The sequence below is a fragment of the Erpetoichthys calabaricus genome, chromosome 2 (genome assembly GCF_900747795.2).
Source record: "Erpetoichthys calabaricus chromosome 2, fErpCal1.3, whole genome shotgun sequence".
NCBI classification, from domain to species: Eukaryota; Metazoa; Chordata; class Cladistia; order Polypteriformes; family Polypteridae; genus Erpetoichthys; species Erpetoichthys calabaricus.
This window is the reverse complement of record NC_041395.2, coordinates 232,429,362-232,451,029: the sequence shown is the minus strand read 5'-3', so window position 1 is coordinate 232,451,029 and position 21,668 is coordinate 232,429,362.

The window sequence follows — 21,668 nt, the reverse complement described above, 5'->3', positions numbered from 1 at the left end:
GAAAGGGAGCAAATAATAAAGCTCTTCTCTTTAGACAATAATGAATTAATTTAATTTCCATTTCACCAACAGCTGTTCTGCATTCAACTGTGTCAGGAAATTTCATTTATAAATAGTAACCCAAAAATTGTATTATCCCATGTCAAACACTTTTAAATGGGTTGGAATTGTTGGAGATTAATGTGTGAACATCTGCCGGCAAAAGGAAAGAGGACCTAATGTATGATTGAAAAAACAGTGTACGCTCCTTCAGTAACAAGTACAATTGTACAAGTAATTGAAAATTAATTTATATTTTATTTAAACATTCTCATATTTACTTTGCTTGTATAATGCTGTGGCTTATGTTCTATCGGGTGCCCAGACAGGTGCCTAATGTACCATTAAGAAAGGACACCAAAAAATATTTGAGTCTTCAGTGATTATTTTAGAAATTTGTAAATTTTCCCTAGACCAGGAAATCTCCCATGAAGCTCCTCATGACCTTAAATATTTATAAGTGGGGTAGAAAATAGACAGGCTGCTCAGGCTAACAAAGAAGGTAACCTTTGTCAGATGACAATTCCAGTCTTATTAAATTAGATTTTCTGTGATTACAATTTATGTTTACCCATGCATTGAGCACAGGAAAAGAATTATTAGCTGTACAGCTTATCTGAACTGCGGTGGGCTGGCGCCCTGCCCGGGGTTTGTTTCCTGCCTTGCGCCCTGTGTTGGCTGGGATTGGCTCCAGCAGACCCCCGTGACCCTGTGGTTAGGATATATAGCGGGTTGGATAATGGATGGATGGACAACTTATCTGAAAGTCTTTTGAGTGATTGTGGCGAGAGTCCTACCAGCCCAAAAGCAAAGCTGAACAGAAGGAGATGCTACCAGATTCCTTGTATGTTTCTTTGTCTCTTGTGCTCTATCTTATGGCCTATAAGACTAAAGTCACCCTAATCTGTGCAATTACATCAAGGATGAAAGCAAAACTAAACAACAATAGGAAACATAATAAAACCTGACTTTTTAAGCACATGGGAAAACATCATAAAGACAGCAGCTAAAAAGTATACACATGCAAAGCATACATTTTGGAATGATTTGTACATGAAAAATAATAGCATAGACAAAGTAACTAATACAGTGGCATAACAGTAAAACAAAATGCAAAGGATAAAAAATCCTTTTAACTGTCAATGTGATGTAAGGGAAAAGAAAAAAATGCATCCTGACTGTATCTGTACCCACACATTTTAGATTAGAAAATGCGATTTTATGTAACATTTAAGTTTGTGTTTTGATCTGTGATAACAGCTTACATATGAGGAGTCTTATATCTAGGATTTTTATTATGTTTAAATAGCTTGGGACATTACATAGTACTTAATTAAGAGGTGTGTTTCAGGAGTTTACCATTTATTTAAAGCTGATTGGTGAAAATTAAAATTTATTGAAACGTGCTATATAAATTAGCCTAACTAATAAAAGGAAGCTTTTCTGTTAGATTTCTTCACTCTGCCATGATGGTTTGAAGAAGGCACAAGAGGCCTCCACCTATAGGCACAAATAAAGGACGGCCATGTTTTGGATTTCACATGTAATGATGGCTCAAGTCTCTTCTTTATTTATTTAGTATTTTACTCCACAAGTACTTCTAATTATTTTTGAGAAAATCTTCAAATCCGTGTTTCCTGATTGGGGCCATTTATGAATTAGTCAGATGGTTAAAATGACTGGCATGCAGTATAGAAAGTATTTACTCCCTTGGAAGGTTTCACATTTTATTGTTACACAACATTAAATGACAGACAGATTTAATTTGATTTTTTTTATGCTGATCAACAGAAAAAAGGGTTATGATGTGAAAATAGATTTAAGTGGTCCAAATTAAATGTAAAACACAAATATAAACCCTTTCAAGTTGGTTTTTAGAAGCTGAAACTTTGGCAGTCATTCCAGCCCAGCTTTGAGTCTGCATGTTATCAACTTTGCATATCTGGACACTGCAATTTTCCTCTTTCTCTTATGCAAAACTGCTCAAGCTCTGTCGGAGATCATGAGTGAACAGTTTTCTTCAATTCCAGCAAAAAATTCTCAGTTGGATTGAAAGCTAAACTCTGATGCAGCCACTCCATGACATTAATATTGTTGCTTTTAAACCATTCCTGTTTAGCTTTGCTTTTGCGCTTGGGGTCATTGTCCTGCTGGAAAGCAAATCTTCCAAGGCACAGGTTTCTTGTAGATGGCATCAGGTTTTCCTCAAGGAGATCTGTTTTCACTTTGATATGTGTCAATAAAGCCTGTGGCAGGTGGCCGGGTTCCATGCCCTTCCGGGATGCCCCTGCTGCATATGTTCTGGGGGAGCAACCATGGGCAGCTCAATACCTCCCCCAGGATGCTTGGTGGCAGCCTCCCTGGCTGGCGGTGATGCCTCAACCTCCCGCAGGGCTCCATGGGAGATGGAGTCCTCAACAGCCCGGTTGGGAGCTGGGGTGGCTGCCAGGGGGTGCTGCATAGATTCTACAGCCCAGCTGGACAACTCTTCAGCCCCACTTGGAAGTGCAATTGGAACCAGGCGGTCAAGCACCTGGAACACTTCCGGGTGGGCTATAAAAAGGACTGGCAACCACCACTCTGGACCAGAATCGGGAGGAAGAGGATGAGGTTGCCTGGGAGGAGTGGTGGTGCCAGAAGAAGAGTGTTTGTTTGGTGATTTAAGTGCTTTTGGGACTGTGTTGTGGCTGGGGGGTTCACAGGGAAGACGTGAGTCTGTGCCGGGTCAGGCGCTATACTGCGTCAATTTCACAAGCCAAATTTAATACACTGTGATTCAGAGATGTATAACAATAAAATGTGAAAACTTCCAAGGGAGTGAATATTTGTATAGCCACTGTAATTACCAAATATAATGGTGAACCTATTGATTAAAACTGTAAAATAAACCATCACGCTATACCTCAATTCTTACCAATTGCTACAAGCTTTGGATAATGACCAAACGAATGAATTTGCTGGTATAAGTGACTAAAATGAGGTTCATCTACAGGACTGCAGAACTAAGGATTTATTATGGAGTGAAGACCTGACAACATGAGAGAACCTTGAAGAAGAGACACTGCTGAAGCAAATTAAGATTAAGATCTGTACTGAGATAGTACAGATTTGTAATAACTATACTCCTAGTTGCCATTGGAGGTATAAAAGGTACAACCTCCTGGGAAAGCCTGAGGAAATATTGGAAGTCCCAGCATATTTAGTAAATACAATGCTATTTTTTTCTTGACGTCTATGACATTAAGTTAAGTTATATATCCATTCATCCATGCATTATCCAACCCGCCATATCCTAACTACAGGGACACGGGGGTCTGCTGGAGCCAATAAGTTATATATTTAAATGTATTTTAAATTTTGTGTTATTGCCCATGAAAGTTTTTTCTTCCAAGTTTAGTATGCTACAGTGAATGAAACCATGAGTTTTCACTATTTTTATTCTTCACATTTCTCTTTTAGTATTGGATGATTCATTAGTGTAAACAGTAGCAACTTGGATAGTGTTGATGCAGAAAATAATCCCTGTGAATATCAGATTAATGAACATGTTAATATAGTGGTTTTCAGCTGAATGCTGCAGATGTGCACACAAAGCACTAGGAACATAGCTTCTTATGGAGCACAGATTTTTTTTCTTTAATTACACTATTCCCAAATTAGAAAATGCTTAACAAATTCGCCAACGGAGACTCTCCTGGGAAGTTTAGAGAACGAGATGAGATTCAGTTAAGATTTGTTTTTGGTTCATTTATACTTTGCATGCCTTGACAAAGTGTTGTGTACAATGTATGCTCATTATATTAACACACAGATTCCACATAATGTGAACCTACTACAGAAAAATAATATTTTAGAGATTATATACATTTAGTAACACTTTTACTCACAGGTTACATATGTTGTAAGTTTTTTTTTTTGCTCAAATTAGAATAGAGAAATAATTTAAGTGTCTTCTCTTCTGCAAGAATTCAGAGTAATACTTCAAGTTCTAAGAATATTTTCAAATGGGAGAGAAGGGAGTACTAGGGTGTTGTAACATGTTAGCCATTATGTAGTGAGAAGTCAAGCAAAATGACTCCTTTTATTGGCAAACTAAAAGATTACAATATGCAAGCTGTTGAGGCAACTCAGGCCCCTTCTATAGGCAAGATGTAAGATGATTAGCCAATAAAAGATGTCATTTTGCATGACTTCTCAAATGAAGGGATAAATAAAATAGCAAGTGCTCAAGGCAAAGGATGATGTTTTATAGCAGTCATGAACAGAAAGGATCATTGAAGCATGTACAATAAAATAATTGTTTGTTTCAGATTTGCATAAACCTTAAAAAAGTGGCAAAACATCTCTTTGATGGTGCCTGTGCCCTGGACGCTACATAGAATTACCCACATTTAAGAAGGCCAGGAGCAGTGTAAGGAACCAAGTTCATTACAACCCTAAGAATGTCTATAAACATTGGCTTACTGGGAATTAAATGGCACAGAACTCTATTCAAACATAAAATGATAGGAGAATCTGGCTAAGAAAGGTTTATCATGTGATCAAGAATACTGAAAGATTCGTTTAAAGCAGGCACGTCCATTTTGGTGTTGCAAGATGCTAATGCTGTGGTCTCAAAACTCCAGAATTCATGGGTTACTATCTATGTGGAATCTGCACATTTTCTCCATGTCTGTGTGTGGTTTTTCAGGGTATTTTGAATTCTGGTACAGGTTTGTTCATATTGACATTTCCAAATTGATCTTCTCACTTGAAACAGCTAGAGATGGATTTGGATTCATGTGAGCATGCATTTGACTGAATAGACTGGAAAAATGAATTATCGCTTTTTTAATTATCTGCCTCCCATTAAATTAGCTTGGTAGTCTCCTCTTACAAGGTATCTAATATATTACTAATAAATATGTGTATTTATAGTCTATAGATATGCACAGAATTAGATAGTCATCAATCCATTTTTTATTTTTTTCATAAGAGGGCCAAGATTAACTACACAGGATTTTTTTCACCACTGCTGTCACCGACTGTGCAACAAATTTAATTAAATTCGACTTGTTCACAAAATCCAGCCATCTGACATTAGCTTAAATGTATTTGTTACCTCATTTTAAGGTCATTGAATTTCTTTGGTCTGCTTAAGGGCACCTTCTGATGCAAACTGGAGATTCGCATGTTTTGTATATACATGTACTGTATATAAACCCTCTAACCTTTTCCTTTACATAGCTGGCAAGATGAATACCTCTGTCTGTAGTGAAGTCAACCTTTCCGCGCCTGCTCTTGATTTCAATGTAAAGTGTAAAGCTTTGACACACTTTGCCAGGGGCAAAAATCCGTTGCCTTGTTCCATGAGTTAAATATAGTAAGAACTTGTGTCCTCGTTGTCAAGATGAATTGCTCAAAATAATATTTTATCCTTGCAAAGTGAGCCATCATCAGTCAGAACATTTTTTAGCCTGTGTATGAGAATTCTGAAGTCTTTTTCACTTTTATTAAATGCAGCACGTGTACACCTAGTGTTGATAAAAATGGAACTGCTTGTTGCTATAGCTTTAGCATGGAAAACAAGATACTGCATGTATACATTTTAGACTGCTATAAAACATTTTGGATGAGTGAAGAATTACAAGTTCCAGACAGGGAACTTCCTTCTTATGTGCATTAAGAGAAAATACAAATGCCCAATGGCATGGAGGGAACAAAGTAAACAAATCAAAACAGCCCCAGTTGGGCTTCATCTTAGGTTTTTGCAGTATCGCAGCAGCTCTGTGCATGTCATGCTCTGCTCGCAGAGTGACACCTCCCTCCGCTGTCCAAATGATATAATAGCTGTATAGGTGTCCTCACTGGGTGTCTTCTCTGTGCTGTGGGAGAAATAGAAGAGGACATGATTAGCGACAGCGCCTCTAGTCAACCTCGGGTGGTACCACCTACCTTGGAGGACCCCTGACAGTGATCCGCAGACATGTACAACATCCAAATCTGTAAGTGAATTGTGTGATTTTATTTGTTTTTCATATCCTCAAAATGCTTAGACCCATTATTTACTGAATTAAAAGATGTTATAATTCAACTTTGTTCTTGCTATCAATTGTAAATTACTTGAATTTGTATTTTGTGTTGAAAGACTAAAATTCTGATAATAGTTTATGTAGGCACAAAAAAATATTGTATAACAAATTTGTAAATGTTATTTAATTATTTTTCTGCACAGTTTGATTAAACATACCTGCAATCACATGAATTCTGACTCTCAGCATCCGTCTGTGACAATGCTACGTCTGCTATGAAGCTGTATTTGGCACATTATTGCATCCACTAAGAATTTTTCAGTGCATATAAAGTAGCATTTAAAAGTCGATATGCATCTGTCACTAATGGAGTCTTGAGTTTTCTGAATTTGTTTGTCACCTTCAATTAATGTCCTAGCAAAAGAAAGCAAAGAAAGAGACACGAAAAAGCACTGAAGGAAAGTGGTTTGAGAATCTGGCAAAAATAAGATCTCCAAGCTTTGTTGGTTAATGGCAGCATGGGTCAAGTTTTTTTCAAAAGTAATACTTTTCAACTGTTTTGTGTGTGGGGGTTTTTGTTCCCCCTTGTTTATCACAGTAAACTTTTCATAATTTTATTGTACTATTTTTGCAATTCTAATAGGTATGCCCGGCTAATTCTCTCTGAATCTAACTCTGGCAGAAAAATGTCAGTTTAATGAGTAAACAATGTTTGTTTCTAATCTCATTTTTACACATGAAGTCACCACGGCATATCTTTTTTGGTCTCAGATGCTGCATTGAGTAGTCAGTCAACTGATTTATCATCTCTGGTATTCTCCATTCTAAAGAGACAGAAGAAAGCCTGCTAACCTGATATTGTGACTCATTCCATGCTCAAAGGGCAGAGTGAGTCACTAGGGATGGTCATTAATAAACTGCGTTCAGCTCCTGTCAGAAGCTCTACTCTCAGCTGAAATGATGGGGAATTACAGTGCAAAAGATTTCTTTGAAATCATTTCACAAAAGTTCCAATTTGTATTAAAAAAATGAAGTTATTTTTTAGATATACTGAGATCATCACTAGCAGCTGGTAATAAAAAGTGATATTGTGTTGCATGGTCTAGCTCCCATTATTATATTGTGTTGTGCAGTCTAGTTCTCATTGTTATTATAAAATCTACTTTTTTTTTACTGAATTTTAACTGAATGCAAATGTTAACATTTTTTGATAACTTATAAAAGCTTTTGCCAATATTTATCCATCAATATACTGTGAACAATGATCACATTTATATAGTATGCTAACAAAACATTACATTCCTAAGCCCATTAAATCCAATTTTGAGTCGCAAGGGATCTGCGCCTATGCCAGCAACACAGGGCATAAGGTAGAACCAGCCCTGGACATCAAGGGACCCAATGAAAGCCCCATTCCTACACATGGAGCTAAAAGTGAATCGCAAATTAATCTTACACGCATATCGCTGGGGATGTTGGGAAAAAAACCAAAAAACATATGGACTCACTTGGAGAATGTGCAAACTCAACATGGAACCTAGCTGGCTGGATTCAAGCCTAGCAAGATGCATCTGTAAGGTAGTAGTGCAGTCCACCATACCATCCTTTCTTAATATCATCAAAATGCTAATTATATCATCCTCTTTTTGTGCTATTAGATGTTTTGCAACTGCTATTGCAAAAGCCTTAAATCATAACAGACTCTCACATTAGTGCTTAATTGAGTTGAAGACATAAAGCATAAACCTAAAATAAATGTTAACATCTGTTCAACTGAGTTCATTTCAAATGCGCAACACACATGCAAAATAATTCATGTAGTCTGAAAAATCTTGCAAAATATAGGTCATTTCTCCATCATGGTGCCAATATATCTGCCGTATTCATAAAGTTGGCTTATGCTATCATAAATGTTTAGATTTTATTTCCCTCCACTTGAACATAGCAAGGTGGGCTGTAAAAACAGTAAATCAAGAAATTAAACAAAAAAAGAGAGGACAGCCTGTAGTCTTCTGAGCTGAACCTCTTCACACTTATTAGAGCTCGGCTTCGATCAACTGTAAGAATCGCTCTGAGTGACTGAAGCATTAAGTTTTAAAACACAAACTCTCATTATGGTGTGACAGCTGCTGATCCTGGAGAAAAGCAGCAGGCCAATACTGGTGCCGTTCTGTACCTACAGTAGTTTTAATGAATTTGCCTATGAGTGGAATTACTAGTGTGAAGCATAGTCTTTTTTTTCTTTGCACACACTAATAACTTGCCTCTTCCTTTTCTTTTTGAGTTCTCCCAGTTTTCAAATGTAGCATTTCTTCCTAGGTCTGGAACACTGATTTAAATTGACCTTGGACCATACTGTAGATATGGTTGCCCCTGACTCTTATTATCTGTGTGCTGTGGCTGTTTCTTCATTTAAATAAGAAAGAAATAGCCAGACTTGGACCACTGGGATGTGGGTTTTCCCATAAAAGGATTTCTGGATTCCTAAAGTAATTTGCAATGTAGATTGAAAATCCAGAATAACAAATAGAAATGTGTTTCTATTTACAGATGTGGACACATTTCTTCTACACAAAAGAAGAACCCACAATTGTCTCTGAAATAACTTGAACCTGACAAAAGTAATTGGGACTCATCATTGTTTATTCTGTATTTAACAAAAATCAGATTTTGTTTTAAAGCTTTACTTCAAAAGAATACAGTGGTGTGAAAAACTATTTGCCCCCTTCCTGATTTCTTATTCTTTTGCATGTTTGTCACACAAAATGTTTCTGATCATCAAACACATTTAACCATTAGTCAAATATAACACAAGTAAACACAAAATGCAGTTTTTAAATGATGGTTTTTATTATTTAGGGAGAAAAAAAATCCAAACCTACATGGCCCTGTGTGAAAAAGTAATTGCCCCCTTGTTAAAAAATAACCTAACTGTGGTGTATCACACCTGAGTTCAATTTCCGTAGCCAACCCCAGGCCTGATTACTGCCACACCTGTTTCAATCAAGAAATCACTTAAATAGGAGCTGCCTGACACAGAGAAGTAGACCAAAAGCACCTCAAAAGCTAGACATCATGCCAAGATCCAAAGAAATTCAGGAACAAATGAGAACAGAAGTAAATGAGATCTATCAGTCTGGTAAAGGTTATAAAGCCATTTCTAAAGCTTTGGGACTCCAGGGAACCACAGTGAGAGCCATTATCCACAAATGGCAAAAACATGGAACAGTGGTGAACCTTCCCAGGAGTGGCCGGCCGACCAAAATTACCCCAAGAGCGCAGAGACGACTCATCCGAGAGGTCACAAAAGACCCCAGGACAACGTCTAAAGAACTGCAGGCCTCACTTGCCTCAATTAAGGTCAGTGTTCACGACTCCACCATAAGAAAGAGACTGGGCAAAAACGGCCTGCATGGCAGATTTCCAAGACGCAAACCACTGTTAAGCAAAAAGAACATTAGGGCTCGTCTCAATTTTGCTAAGAAACATCTCAATGATTGCCAAGACTTTTGGGAAAATACCTTGTGGACTGATGAGACAAAAGTTGAACTTTTTGGAAGGCAAATGTCCCGTTACATCTGGCGTAAAAGGAACACAGCATTTCAGAAAAAGAACATCATACAGTAAACAGTAAACAGTAAAATATGGTGGTGGTAGTGTGATGGTCTGGGGTTGTTTTGCTGCTTCAGGACCTGGAAGGCTTGCTGTGATAGATGGAACCATGAATTCTACTGTCTACCAAAAAATCCTGAAGGAGAATGTCCGGCCATCTGTTCGTCAACTCAAGCTGAAGCGATCTTGGGTGCTGCAACAGGACAATGACCCAAAACACACCAGCAAATCCACCTCTGAATGGCTGAAGAAAAACAAAATGAAGACTTTGGAGTGGCCTAGTCAAAGTCCTGACCTGAATCCAATTGAGATGCTATGGCATGACCTTAAAAAGGCGGTTCATGCTAGAAAACCCTCAAATAAAGCTGAATTACAACAATTTTGCAAAGATGAGTGGGCCAAAATTCCTCCAGAGCGCTGTAATAGACTCATTGCAAGTTATCGCAAACGCTTGATTGCAGTTATTGCTGCTAAGGGTGGCCCAACCAGTTATTAGGTTCAGGGGGCAATTACTTTTTCACACAGGGCCATGTAGGTTTGGATTTTTTTTTCTCCCTAAATAATAAAAACCACCATTTACAAACTGCATTTTGTGTTTACTTGTGTTATATTTGACTAATGGTTAAATGTGTTTGATGATCAGAAACATTTTGTGTGACAAACATGCAAAAGAATAAGAAATCAGGAAGGGGGCAAATAGTTTTTCACACCACTATATTTAAAGTAATAAAAAATGAAAATGGCATGGATAAAAATGATAGGACCCTTAACCTAATATTTTGTTGCATAACTTTTAGAGGCAATCACTGTAAACAAGTGATTCCTGTGGCTCTCAATTAGACTTCTGCACCAATCAGCACATAGTTAGGCCCACTCTTCCTGAAACTGCATGATCTGTGTCATGTTTGACGGAAGCATTTTCCATACTCCATGTTTAAGTTCTTTCCATATATGTTCGATAGGATTCAAATCAGAGCTCATAGAAGGTCACTTCAGAATAGTTCAATTTTGTGTACTTAGCCATTCTTGAGTGCTTTTAGCAGCGTGTTTTGGGTCATTATCCTGCTGGAGAATCCACGACCTGTGATCGAAATGGAACTTTCTGACACTGGGCAATATATTTTGCTCCAGAATGGCTTGATATTTCATTGTTCAGACTCAAGGAACCCCCATGCCAGATGCAGCAAAGCAACCCCAAACATAGCCGAGCCTCCTCCATACTTCACATTAGGTAAAATGTTATTTTCTTTGAAAATTTCATTTTTTATCTGCAGACATGTTTCTGATGTGAGTTGCTAAAAAGCTCCTGTTTTGCCTCATCTCTCCAAAGGACATTTACCCAGAAGCATTGTGGCTTTTTATGTTTTTTCTTTCAACATTGAAGTCCTCTTGGGTCTTTTTCCATTGAGCCCACTGTTACTCAAAAAGTGACAGTGCGATCAGACACTGATGGACCTTGACCCTGTAGTTCAGCTTGTATCTCTTTGGAAGTTGTCCTTGCCTATTTGGTTACCATTTTCACAATCCTTCTGCCTATTCTGTTGTTGATTTTCCTCTTGCTGCCATGTTCAGGGAGCTTGGCTACAGTCCCATGGAACTTAAACATCTTAACATTCGGCCCTATTGTCACAGAAACATCAAGCTGCTTGGAGTGGTCTTATAGCCATTGTCTTTAACATGCTTGTCTATAATTTTCTTTCTGATCTCGTCAGACAACTCTCTCCTTTGATGTAGGGCACAGAACAAGTAACAGTTAGAATAGATGTACTTTTAAACACAGGCATGGCATAGATTCCCCACTGGCTGGAGCTGTATTGACAGTCATACCAGTAATGAATTATGTAGCTGATGATTTTTTTATTATATGTAAAATAATGAGATTTCAAGAAGTGTGTGAAATACCCTGTGGTAATCAGTACGTCCTGTCACTGCTCATTGTTTGACAGACACCAAAATCTTACTCAGGTACAGCATTAGAACATTTGGAAAATTTTGATGAGAACAGGCTATTCAGCACAACAAAACTCACCAATCCTATCCATTTAATTCCTCCAAAATAGCATCATATATAGTTTTGAGGTTCCCTAAAGTCCTGCTACCTACCACTTTACTTGGAAACTGTGTCTATAATTATCTGTGTGACAAAATATTTCTGTCATTTGTCTGAAATTTGCTCTTAGCAAATTTCCAACTATGTACCTGTGTTCTTGTTGAACTAATTTTAAAGCAACCATCTTGATCCACTGTACTAAATCTTTACATAGTTTTAAACACTTCAGTCATGTCACCTCTTAATCTCATCTTGCTTAAACTGAAAAGGTTTGACTCTTAAATTCTTTCCTCATAACTCATCCCCTGACGTCTCTGAACCAGTCTAGTTGTGACTTTTTCTAGAGCTGCTATATCTTTTTTGTAGCCTTGAGACCAAAACTGTACACAGTACTCCAGATGAGGTCTAACCAGTATGTTATAAAACTTTAGTGTGACCTCCTCTGACTTGGACTGTACACATTGTGCTATATTACCTAACATTCTGTTAGCCTTCTTAAAGGCTTCTGAATACTGCCTGGAAGTTGATAGTGACAGGTCCACTATGACTCCTAAACCCTTCTCATATACTTCTTTCAATTCTCAGACCTCCCATTGTGCATTGAAAGCATTCCAAAGGCTTTCAGCCATTGTCCTCTGTGTACTCCTGTTGGATGCTGGAAGTTGAAGTCCTATCAAAAAACTCTGCCACAGGATCATCACAATTACAGGCTTGGTCTCATCACAGAATGAACATCCTCAAATAATCTTTATTATTTGATTGGACAAGGACATTCTCTTCATCACAATGACCTAATACTGTACTGCTGATTGGCTAATAGAAAGTGGTTTTAGTCAAATTAAAAAATGCAAAGAGGGCACAATTAGAAGACGATCTACAGCAGAATCTGACTGTCAGTAGTTCATGATTAGGAATCTTTTTTTTTTTTTTTTTTTGAACATCCTGATTTATGACAAACACATAACAAAACAAAAGTTGAAACAATCAGAATGCATTTATTTTTATAAAAAACATGTATTCACTTTGAGGTAAGTTTATGAATATAGGACAATGAACTAGTGATCACAGTGTACGAAACTCAGCTGGTTTTAAAAAAAAAATTCTATTAATTTAAGTCAACAAAATATTAAACAATAAACACAGAGGCCAAGAACTGTTTGGCATTTTAGATGCCTCAAACTAGAACTAAAGCAGCAAGTATTGTAAGTGAATGGACATGACAGTTTTAATGGGAAAACCCATAGGTGCTCGTAAACCACAAAATCGTCAAAACTGGGAAATCAAAAAATACCAAGCATAATGTCAAAGCGTAACACAAAAATAAGCAGGGTTCAGAACCAAGCAAACATTATAAGATCAAGAATAGCAAATACAGTAATCCCTCCTCCATCGCGGGGGTTGCGTTCCAGAGCCACCCGCGAAATAAGAAAATCCGCAAAGTAGAAACCATATGTTTATATGGTTATTTTTATATTGTCATGCTTGGGTCACAGATTTGCGTAGAAACACAGGAGGTTGTAGAGAAACAGGAACGTTATTGAAACACTGCAAACAAACATTTGTCTCTTTTTCAAAAGTTTAAACTGTGCTCCATGACAAGACAGAGATGACAGTTCCATCTCACAATTAAAAGAATGCAAACATATCTTCCTCTTCAAAGGAGTGCTTGTCAGGAGCACAGAATGTCACATAGATAGAGCAAACAAATCAATAGGGCTGTTTGGCTTTTAAGTATGCGAAGCACCGTGGCACAAAGCTGTTGAAGGCGGCAGCTCACACCCCCTCCGTCAGGAGCAGGGAGAGAGAGAGAGAGAGAGAGACAGAGACAGAGACAGAGACAGAGTTTGTTTTTCAGTCAAAAATCAATACGTGCCCTTCGAGCTTTTAAGTATGCGAAGCACCTTGCAGGATGTCGTTTCAGGAAGCATCTGCACAAAAGATAGCAACGTGAAGATAATCTTTCAGCATTTTTAGACGAGCGTCTGTATCGTCTAGGTGTGCGAACAGCCCCCCTGCTCACACCCCCTACGTCAGGATCACAGATAGTCAGCGCAAGAGAGAAAGAAAAGTAAGTTGGGTAGCTTCTCAGCCATCTGCCAATAGCGTCCCTTGTATGAAATCAACTGGGCAAACCAACTGAGGAAGCATGTACCAGAAATTAAAAGACCCATTGTCCGCAGAAATCCGCGAACCAGCAAAAAATCCGCGATATATATTTAAATATGCTTACATATAAAATCCGCAATGGAGTGAAGCCGCGAAAGGCGAAACGCGATATAGCGAGGGATCACTGTACCTGTTTTTAGGTTTGGAATCAGATCAGATAGTGAAGTGAACTTTCCATCGATCTTTAAGCCCATTGCATTGACTGACAGGTCACACCCTCCAAAGACACATTCACTGGTAATGTGGCCTTGTCCTCACGTAATGAACCAAAATGGAAGCCAAAACATTACAAAAAAAAAAACATACAGCTTGCAGGGAAATCGACTACTCAAAAAATCTCTGATCTCGAAAAACCCTTAAAATAAGTGCAAGATTGACCCAAACATAAGAAGTTAAAAAAATATTAACAAATGTATTATCACAACAGCAAGTCAATTGTAATTTTTGTGAATTTTATAGTTATTAATTTTTAAAAAATATTTAGGTTAGATTATTTTAATGTTATGTTTTGCCCCTGCTCCGGATGTTTTTTTTCTGCCTGGTGCTTTCCTGCAGATGTCTCAGCAGTTCAGTTTAATGTGGCTAATTTACAGTCTGTGCGCAGAGAGCAAACTCTATTAGCCAGTCTGTCAAAGTCAAAAAACAGGGTCATGGCTGTCTAGATGTTCGATATGACCTGACATGCTTTTTTTGACTTGGAGAAAAAAAAATCACAGAGGTCATACACATTGTGTGTATGAATAAATGTCAGACTCGTGCATTAAATTACAGCAGGATGCCACTTAGTGGACTGATTAACAACACTACAACTACAACCTACTCCTGTGCTATTGACCTTTCCTGTGAATTTTTGACCCAATTACAACCTGGTATCTTGCAGATGCAGCGGTTATATTCATTCTGTGTCCAGGTGGTTCATTTCTTAGTTGTTTTGCTCATCACTACTCTGGTGCTATAGGGTAACAGACACTTGATGACATGTTCTTACTGTTTTTGATGTAATTGTTGTACTTTCTTTGGTCTGTTTAATAATTTCAGCCTTGTGGCATTGTGCACCAATCAATTCATCAAAAACTGCAACTAATAGCATTGTTCCTATTATGAGCATATATTTTTGTTTGATGTCACATGTGGCATTTCCTAGATATACACAAATACTCCATGAAAGCAAATTTATTACCAGAACGAAAATAGAAATAAAATATAAAGCTAGTGTTAGCCATAAAGGAACCATAAAACAATGACAATTAGAAGGAAGAAAGATCATTAGAAAAAATAGTACTTGAACTGGAAAATATGCAGTGTTTAGTTGGAAAAGAAATGGGAAATATTAACTTCCAGTGCAAACAAAGTAAAACTTTGTGTTTAGAAAAAGCAAGAACTATTCAGTAATTATAGAAAAGAAGGGGGAAATTTATAGCGGGTGGCTAGGATAAACAAGAGATCCAAAAATAGTTTTTTGTTTAATATTCTGTCTTTGACCCTGGTATTCTTCAATTTATTAATTTGGTTTTTCCATCAGTTTAGATATTTAGGATATCAGCCTTCCTTTTTTAAAGTACTAGGATGAGGGATGAAAACCAGACTACCCCGGGGAGAAGCCCATGCAGACATGTGAGAAATGTGCAGACTCTACTGAGACAGTGACCAAACTAAGATTTTAACCCCAGGCAGCAGCAGAAATCACTGATTCATTGTGCTTTACTCAAATCTATCTGTCTACAGTATTTATAGAGCTTAATAAATGTATGTCTTTTATGCAGCATTGGTATCTATACTGTTCTTGTTTCCAGGCTGGCAAAGAAGTGCAAGGGTTAGAGGTGGCATGGATAATGGGAATTAGGTGTTCAAAAGAAGACAAGTCATAGGATTGGGCAGAAGGTTTTGAAAGTTCCTTCAGATCATTAGGTGGCACAAATGTGTCCTACGTTGAATAAGTGAGGCACTGTGGAAAATCAGCAATGCTCCTGCCAGCAAAGGTTTGAAAGTCTGTTCCCGTCAATGGTCTTATGGGTGTGAACTAAGGGGACTAAATAGGTTTTTAACTGGCAGAAGGGTAGAGAAGCAGACAGAGACACATTGATGGACAGATAATATTTCTTATAGTCCTTGGAGGTTGAAAGGTTTTTGAGCCACCACATCAAATTGACAATGTGTCATTTGTGCCTCCTGTTCTCTTATATGAATGGCACATTGTGAATTTCCCATTGGGATTAATAAAGTATCTATCTATCTATCTATCTATCTATCTATCTATCTATCTATCTATCTATCTATCTATCTATCTATCTATCTATCTATCTATCTATCTATCTATCTATCTATCTATCTATCTATCTATCTATCTATCTATCTATCTATCTATCTATCTATCTATCTATCATAGATTGTTGTGAAAAGCAAATTAATGATTAGGTCAGAGTAAAGATTGAAATGTCTGTCTATCTCTGTGAATAAACCTCTGTCCACACTACTTTTCTGCACATGCCATAATTCATCTGCCCTAATTCATCTTTCAACTCTTTCTTACTTCCAGGCTAAGATCAGAAATACCCTTCTAACATCCTGGAGTCATTGCATTAGAGCTCCCTCTGCTGACTCCATGTACTAGTGTATCTCTGAGACACAGGCTACCTACTTCCCACTGCCACTTAGTTCTCTAGCAGAGCTCTCTAGCCCCTCTGCCAGTTCTTCATGAGTATTTTAATTTTGGTCTCTATGGAGAAATCACCTCTGAGCACAATGTTTAAAGAATCAGACCGTGCCATCATTTTGTCTACACTGGTGTACAGATGGAATTCAAACAAGTGTTGTAGTATTAATTCCTTAAATGCTTCTCATGAATGTATATTAAGTTTTTTTTTTTATCTAAAGATTATGTTTTTGTGCTTTAGTTTTAGTTCATGTTCATTTACTTTTACAGTTTGGTTTATGAAACATCATCGAATGGCATTACATAGCCTTGTTTGCATTATCACAAGAGTTTTATTTTAATTTTCGTGTATTTTTGGTTACAAATTTGGATCTTGAAGAATGTTGAAGAACATTTACTATGTCTCTTAATTATTTTTTTTTGGGCACAACCATTTTCAGTCGTTAACATCACCAATTGCCATGACAATCACAACTAGGATACATGCCGGGTGATGTCATCAAAGCAACCATATACAGTATAAGTACAAGCACATGCATTCTCTGATTATCTGAGATTAGGATTCTGTGAATGAAAGCGAGCAAACCTTTATTTTCTTTTTTGAATGTATTGCTTTGAACTCTGTTCTTGTTTTACCTTGATTTATGATTAGCATTATGGACTTTTACAAACAATTGTTTGAACCTCTGGTACAAACTTACCACATTTCTTGACTACATCTTTTTTTCTGGCCCTTCATCATTAAAATTTTCCTTGTCTCTCTTATAGTCCATACAGTTGATTCTGTCAGTGATGTCATGGATGTTTCAATATAAAAATGCTATCACTTTGTAGTATGTTCTCCTCTGGTGGATATTCTACATTTCAAAATTTAGTGCAGTTAGGTTATTTTTAAAAGTAGGCCCTAGCTTCAGGTTTGTTTTTTGTTTTTGACTACCGCTTTCCTTTTGACTTCTGATGAACTTGTCAGCCTATAATTCTTGGTAGACTTCTTATTTTTGATCTCCCAGTTTTGACCCTTTCTCAGCTACAACTTTGGCTAAATTTTGCCTGGTCTCACGATAATCATAGACACTCTTGCCTCACCTTACAACAAGTTTAATTTCCACACCCAATGGTATACCATCTCTCCATAATGAAATTAACTTACCAGATGGGTAACATGTTCTTACACATTATTTCCAAGGAGGGAAAGAATTTAAGAAACTCATATACCCATCTTTGTTAAACTCTGTATGAGGCAAATTGTTCCTGGAGCTTTGGCCTTGAGCTTAATTCTAAAGAAATCCATTACTGTCTTGGCATGTCTCTTGCTCACTGCACAATCTGTTCTGCTATCTCAATCTTTTCTAAATTGTCTGTTTTCAGAAATCAGTATGATCTTGTGATATTATATAAAGCAACACTTTTGCTATTCCCATCACAAAAGCTTTTGCCAAATATTGATATTGTTGTTCAGTAAATAAATTGAATGTGAAAAACTGGGTTGTGACACCGCGAAGGTTGGGAAACACTGTCTTACAGCCAATAATCTGAATTTTGATTGTAATGAGAACCCTTTTTGTAGAGCTCATCCTGATTAGTTTCCAAAATACCAGTAATCATTGCTGATGTTCTTATAGGCTGCTATATATTTTTAAAGGAAATAAAATAGATGCTATGTCCCATTAGATATCTCTTCACAGATATTTCTGTAGATATGTATATTTACACAAAAGTATAATTTGTCTAGTAAAGAATTTGATAAAATCTATGTTGGTTAGTAGTAACAGGCTAAGTCTCCATAAGTGAGTTGGATTACTTGTGCTTGAAATACGCATTTCAATATAAGAGAACATGGTCAGAAATGAAAATGTCATCATAGTTGCAAGGCAGTTGAAAATAAATAGTAAGTCACATGAATGATTAACTATGCTACCTTCATAAGACAAAGGAATATTTTCTGTCATCTCAACTACATCCAAGTATACAGAGAGATGAAATTACAAAGCTCAGGTCTTACAGTGTACAGATAATGCAAATAAGACCAGACAGTGTGCACAAACAGAGAAAACAAGCCAAATCACTATTTTAACAAGCAATATTCCAATAAATTTAACTGTAAGTTAAATGCAAGCTCCACAGATCAATGATGTGACTGATCTTTTGACCTGATAGATAAAGTGACTTGTGCATAAACTGGAGGAAAGATTTTGATTTAAGGTGTCAAGGCATGGTGGAAGATCATGGGGGTGGGGTGAAGTTGTGTCTGACAGCCTGGAGTAAAAAAGCTGTTACTGTGGTATAGTGCCTGTTGATGTTAATGGTGATAGGCCATTTTTAAATAAATAACAGTGTTCAGTCTCGGGACGGATGCAGGTGCTCATGGTAGTGTAGTCAAGTGACTCCGGAGCGTTGATGGGAAGATTGATGAGCCTGAATTTATTTGCAGACCGTTACATTTGGTATTAGGATTGGATGGGCCAGTAGCATTTAGGAAGAAAGAAGGAAAGAAGAATACAGCAAGGGGATTAGGTCACTGACTTCAAAAAAAGAATCCATGTATACACACTGGTAGGACATTTTGAATAATGGACTTTCAAATGTACTGTTTATTTATTCATTGTTTTATTGTGTTTTAAAAGTTGTTATTCTTTTAATGGCTTTGTTTTAGCGTGGATTTTTTTAATGTGCTTTTAGTAGGTATTTTAGTACAGGTGTTAGAGGACCACACCATGCCATGGACCCTGGCTATCAGTTGCACTGGATGGTCTGACTGTGCATCCCACTTGTAAAACTCAGTAGTGTGTGATTTTTAAATATATAAAGGTTTGCTCAGGCTCAAGTCAGGTGCAGGAGCACATGGTGGTGTGGTTGAGTGGTTTCAGAGTGTTGATCGGGAGATTAGCAAGCCCACATTCATGTGCGGGACATCACATTCACATTATCTATATTACTAAACAACAGTTTAATTTATGCACGGCGGACGCACCGAAGCGCATGCGCACTACGCCACGGCGCCCCAGAGTCAAACGCAGTGGCTTCCCAGAGTCAGTAGGTGGCGCCCAAACAACACAACCTGTAAACTAAACTTGCTCTAATCCACTGTGCCAGCGGTCTGTGTCAGCAGAGGCAAAGGAGTCACGGCTCCAAATGGAAAGAGCTCAACGATTTGTAATACAAAACCGAGCCCGCATGGATAAACACAATAAACGAACGCGCCCACAACGCGCTTATGACACAGCAGAGGCAAAGGAGTCACGGCTCCAAATGGAAGGAGCTCAACGATTAGTAATACAAACACGGGCCCGTATGGCTACGACCTGTAAACGAGCCCGTATGGATAAAAACAATGAACGAAGGCGCCCACACAAAGAAACTGCTTTAGTACAAATATGTTTATTTAATTAAATGAAAACTTTACCATGGCTACGACCTGTGAACTAAACCTGAGGTAAAGCGTGCACGCCAGGTTGTACAGTCGCCCGAACACGACTGCCCACACCACCGCATATACCACGTTCGTTTAGTGATCTAGCCCTCCATGCCCGGTTCCGCCGTCATGGTCACTTCAGCACGCGAATCCGCCGCAGTCAGCAAACAACTTCTCGCTGACGACACAGCCATAGAAAAACAAAAAAGAGACTGCATGGATAAAAACAATAAACGAAGGCGCCTACAACGCGCTTCTGAAACACCAGAACCAGATGAGTCACAGCTCCAAAAAGAAACCGCTTTAGTACAAATATGTTTATTTAATTAAATGAACTTTCCCAGGACGCACCCACCCTCCATGATATTTCATCCCTCCAAGTATCGGAGGGAACAGAAAGTGATTGCCATTCTTGGATTTGCGATTCTTTCGAGAATTGCAGGCTTGCTAGTCTGACAGAACTGGCTCTGATGCTGTAGTAGTTTTTTCCAGGTGGCAAAAGAATGAAGAATCCATGAGAGTGGTGAGAAGGGTTCCACTCAATGCAGCAAACCTTGCAGACACAGCATTTGGAGAACATGACTTCCAGAGAGAATAATATTTTCCACTGACCTCACTTTTCTCTGAAATCTCTTGCAGTCACATCTGCTGCAATTGACATACCAATGGTGCCAGTGTAAAATGTGGTTAGAATGAGAGACAGACAGCTTGTTCACTTCAGTTGCCTCAAAAACTGTAGTCTCCTCTCTGCCTTTTTAGTTAAGGAAGTAGTATCGTTAGTTCATGTGAGGTCCTCAGTTTATGTGCACACTACAGAACATGGCACTCTTTATAATCTCCACAGTGGACAATAGTGGTCAGGGCCTTTTTTTTCCCCAAAATTAACAATTTATATATTTATTCTTATCAATGTTGAGGGATAGATACTTGTTTGTTGTCCAAATTCCACCTAATCTTTATATACTGGCTTGTCATCCATGCTTTCCAAACCCAGCCTAGTCATGTCATCAGGAAACTTGATGATGTAATTTTAGCTACTGTATGTGTAGCAGTGCAGAAATGAGTCAGCAGGATGATGGGCAGAACACTGAGCACACAGCCCTGAGGAGCTCCGGTACTCAGAGTGAAGAAGTTGGAAGTGCTGCAGCCAATCCAGTCTCAATGGGGCCCCTTTGTCAGGAAATCTAAGACCTAATTACATAGGGAGATGTTGAACCCAAACCCACTCAGTCTGACCAATATGCAAAATGCAAAGGATCCAGAGAGCTAGGAAGAATGTATTTTATGTTACATGACAATGAACGTGAAAATATTAAAACATGTTTAGATATTGTAGTTACAGCTGGAGATGTAATAACTAAAGCAGAGTTTCATACACAGTTAACATTTCCCGCAATAAGTTTATGAACACTCATATTGGAAACTAAGGAGAAAACATTGAATTTGTTGTCCAAATTAGGTTTATCTGTATTACCCAAAATAAATATTCTGTCATTAAGTTTCCCCTCCACTATGATATAGCACCCTTTTGAGCCTGATATTATTTTGGTACCTACTAAAGGGACTGTATTCAAATTGAATCAAATTTACCACTCCCCTGTATTATTACAGTAAAGAAAATCCTGGCCACCACACAACTCTTTTCAGCTGGAATTGATTGTTACTTTTTAAGTGGATTTCCTTCAGTAAGACTACATCAGACTTTAGCAAGCTGAAATGTGATAG